General features: G+C 37.4%; 1 pseudogene; it reads left to right on the top strand.

The window, feature by feature from the left end:
- The first annotated feature begins 461 nt into the window (after window positions 1-461).
- Window positions 462-4,232, top strand: LOC147602868 (uncharacterized; annotated as a pseudogene).
- Window positions 4,233-4,703: the final 471 nt, after the last annotated feature.

Raw genomic sequence — 4,703 nt, 5'->3', positions numbered from 1 at the left:
AGAAAATCACGTCCCTTGTGACTTTCTAAAGAAGGACAAGTTTGTTGAAGTGTTGCATGAGAGGATCAAAGAGAAGGCGGAGCTGAAAGATCCAAGTACATTTATAGAGGTTGTGAGGATGGCAATTGAGAAATGGAGAAAGACGTTGAGGAAGAAGGAGATGGACAAGAAGGAGAGGGAAGCAAACAGGTCTGTGGTGATAGCCTTGCCCATGTATATGCATGTACAGAGAGGACGTTGTGTGGAAACTCCTAGGATTGTGGAATTATGTAGAAGATAGAACGATCTACATCAGGAGGTGAAAAGATTGACCGAGTAGGCTAGAGATCTTATTCTTGCTATGTTGGGGGTTGTTGTAGTCAGTGAGAGTCAAGTGCCAGGACTGGTGCAAATCTAGTGTTGGTTTGGTGATGTGAATATGTTGGCAACGATACATGAAGAGAAGGATTAGGAAAAGATGTATGTTTCCTTTTTTCCCTAGTAGTCGATTCCTAGGTCAAGGAAAAGCATCCGACAAGTGCTTCCTCTTCAAGATGTCCACCAAAGAAAGAGGTTTAGGGGTTGATCTAGTGAATAGGATGCGTTGAACCGGTTTTAGAGACTTGCTTGATTCCTGGGTGCACTTTGATCACACCCATAGAGTTGATGGGCTGGGCCACCATGTCATGTTTGGTGTATGACCCAAGGTTTATGCAAAGAAATTTTGTGTTTGTGATTCATAAAATACTTATTTCATGCAATAAGTAGGAATATTGTAAAATAATTAATTTCAAATTGCAATTTAAAAATACTGATGATAATCGCTCTATGTGAAACAAAAGAGGAGGATGTAGAGGCACAAATTCTATTCTGAGAAAATGTTATGCAAGAAGAAGGATTCCCAGTAGCTAGCTTTGCAGGATTTGGTTGATGAGACTTGGCCCAATTGGATTGCAATACGAACTGTGTACAGTGGAGGGTATGATAATGTGCTATATGGTCGAGAGTGTTCTTGTCTCTTTCATTGGGAACAAAGTCTACAGAAGCACACCAAAAAATTGGTTCTACATCAGCATAGACAGACACATCTCGACATGTGCGAATCGTGGAGGCTTACTCAAACACCAGAGTGTGCAGAAAAACAAGCAACCTCTATCAATGATTGGTTGGGAAAAGGTAATTTTTTGAAAGAGAATATAAAAGCTATGAGGCGATGGTTTAATTGGTGGGAAGAAATATTTTCTCCACCATTGAGGAAGTTAACACGAGTTAAAATGGCTTTATTTAATTCAATTTATAGCCTTTAAATACAAGTTATTTTTTCATAATTGTGTGCTTTGTGATGTATGGCCATGCATCTTACAGCCCATGGGAAAGAGCAAAATTACCCACACAGATCTCTCAGATAGTGTACATGCTAGTTGGTTAATAGGAGAAGGAGGTGCAAGAAAAATATCACTCTTTGATGCCTGTGTTATAGATGTGATTAATTCCTACATGCAATGTGCAAAGTACCTAGGTTTTGATACTGGTCGCTATATGGGAATAGGACCTGATATGGAAACATTATTACATAGAGTTTTAATGGGAAGGACTTTGACCCCTACTATGGTTGCCAATGTAATGCAAACGGCAGTAGTAGGTACACCATTGTTTGAGTAGCCTATCCTTCATGGAGATAAGGAGATAGTGTAGAGAAAGAAAAAAGGGAGTGTTGCAATTAGCTCACACAAAAACCAAGGTATGTGATAGAGTCGACAACGCAAGCTTAGAGGAAGACCATGATAGATTAGTTTTGAAGATAGAAAAAAGGGAGTGTTGCAATTAGCTCACACAAAAACCAAGGTATGTGATAGAGTCAAGACAACGCAAGCTTAGAGGAAGACCAAGATAGATTAGTTTTGAAGATAGAAATGTAAACATGGAACATGCTAACGTGCAACAAATGGATTAAAAGCATAAACATCATGACGAGTCTTTAGAAAGCAACAAATGAGAAAATATGGATGAGTAAAATATAATTAAGGAGAACATGCACAAAACTATGTGGGCAATAAGAAGAATTCCTATTGATTGAAAGCGTAAATGTTTTGGGGTGATAAATAGGCTAAAGTGTCCTTCCTACATAGAGAGCAAGTCCCGAAGAGGAGTTGCATCCTATTTTTAGTCAGCAAGGGAGTACAATGGAAAACAAATATTTTAGCGGATGTGGTTTTTCAATCGTGATGTTTTAGCACACGTGGAAAGTGGATAAGGAAGTGAAGATTGCACCTCAATTACCTAGGATATGGCCAATTTCGAAGGGGACAAACATGTCAGCTGCTGCTAAGTGAAGATTGCACCTCAATTACCTAGGATATGGCCAATTTCGAAGGGGACAAACATGTCAGCTGCTGCTCTGCTAAAGTGAAATTACCTTAGGAGGCTGGTTTTACTTTGCGTATGGCTTGTCAATCACCATTGTTTCAAATATTTGATCCAAATCATGGAGTTTTGCCATGGATGGAATTACCCCTCCATCTAGTAAGATGAGCAAAAAGTGGTGACATGGAATATCAAAAGAGGCAGAGAAAAAGATAGCCAAAGCCCTTGAGTTGAATGTGGTACTAATAGAAGAGACATGTGTTACACCAAATGAGCACGTCAAATTTCATCTTCTTGTAGAACGGTACTATGAAGTTCATATCAAATCAAATCCTTATTGCACTTGCCCTGATTCCCAAAAGAGAGAAGAGACATAAGAAACCTTTTCTAGCATGTAAACATATGTATTTAATCTATTTGCGTGTGTTCTTGGACTACATCAACACCAACACATGAGTATGCATTAGCCAACACTACAATAATGGGATATTCATTTTATTCTCGGACAACATTGTTTAATGAATCTAGCTGAATCATAGGATGCATATGACCTCAACATTTTGAGTAGTTATTTGATAACTGACCGACATTCAGTATTTAGATTCTCGTTTGTAATTTGATGATATGTATCTCTTTCTGTTCTAGTTGCTACTTTTTAACGTAGAGCCTTCATAGGAGATAATATCAATAATTTTTTTGCTAAAAGGCATTCAATGTATGCCTGCATTGGAATTTGATGAAATGTATCTCTCTTTGGTTTAGTTTCTACTTCTAAATGTAGAGAATGGCATTTTAGCATAGCTTTGATTTACTGAAGGGCGTTCTTTCATGTCTGATTGCTAATTTTTTATGTAGGTAGGGTGATTACTTTTGTAAATAAAAGTTTTTTTTAAGTTTAATATTTTTCTCAATCTTTGAGAAACAAATTTTCTCTCTCCACTAATATGTATGTTATTTCGTTCTCTCTCTACTTTTATTCTCGTAGGTACACATACTCTCTCTATGTGTATTTCTAGTTATCTCTCTACTTGGCACATATCCTCTTTCTATATGTTTATCACTAACACTAATGAAAGGAGGGAGATTTGTTTGCAATAACATCATGTGTGCAAAAGCTCTATTTTTTGTTGTGTTTGTTCAAAAATCTCTAAATAAAAATCTCCTTATATTATAATCCTTGGCATCTTATCACAGGATAGACCAAACTTTCAAAAAGATTGGGTTTATAAGAAGTTCTTATAATGCTAACTTGTATGTTCTAAAATGGCATGGCAAGACTGCTTTGGTTATCTTGTATATAGATGACTTAAACATTTTAGGTGACAATGAAGAGATAATCCAGAAGATAATGGATATTTTGAGCCATGAGTATGAAATGAGAGACTTGGGTCATGCATTTCTGTTTGGGGATTTAAGTTTGGCAAGAGTGAAGTAAGATCTTCATTTCATAGCAAAAGTATGCTTGGGAGATTCTCAAAGGATTTGGGATGACAAATTGCAAGCCTATGTCTACACCAATGGAAGTGAACGTGAAGCTTTTTGAAAATGATTCTTCATCACTTGTTGACGTCAGGAAGTACATGAAGTTGGTGAGGAGTTCTATTTTTCTCACTAACAATCAATCTGATATCAGCTTCATGTTTGGTGTGTTGAGCAGGTTTTACAACAAGCCACACAAGAGAGGCATTGGAAGGAAGGGACGAGGGTACTTAGGTACATCAGAGGTACTCTTGAGTATGGCATCACTTACAAAATGGGTGACACTCTGACAGGTTATTGTGTCTCAGATTAGGCAGGAGATTGTGACTTTAGGATATCAGTTTCTGGATATTATTTTTCGCTTGGTTTTGGTGCTTTCTCTTGGACTAGCAAAAAGCAACCTACAATGACAATTTCTTCCATAGAGGCTGAGTATAAGGTAGCTTGATTTGCTAGATGTGAGGTAGTATGGTTGAGGAGAATCTTGGTTATCATGGGAGTTTAAATCAGGAAGGCTATAGTCTAACGGTGCGACAATCAGAGTTGCATGGCTATCTCCAAGAACCCTATGTTTCATGCTCACACAAAGCACATTGAGATTCAATATAATTATGTGCGAGAGTTGATAAAGGATGAGATAATGGACTTGGAGTATTTCTCTTTAGAGAAAAACTACGCGGACATCTTCACCAAGGCTCTTGGGAAGGACCAACTCACTCGGCATCTTCATCGACTTGGAATTGGGTCTAAGATGAATTCCCCTGAAACAGAAGTTCAAAAAGAATTTTTCAATGTGCATTAGAAATTAATTGAATATGTGTATAAGAGACCTTAGCCTAAGAGTCCACATTTTAAGAATTTTTTATTAAGGTCCAAATAAG

Source organism: Cibotium barometz, chromosome 65 (genome assembly GCF_041138505.1).
Source record: "Cibotium barometz isolate CiBa-2024 chromosome 65, ASM4113850v1, whole genome shotgun sequence".
Classification (NCBI taxonomy): Eukaryota; Viridiplantae; Streptophyta; class Polypodiopsida; order Cyatheales; family Cibotiaceae; genus Cibotium; species Cibotium barometz.
The sequence above is the reverse complement of the archived record's forward strand: the minus strand, read 5'-3'. Positions and strand labels throughout refer to the sequence as shown.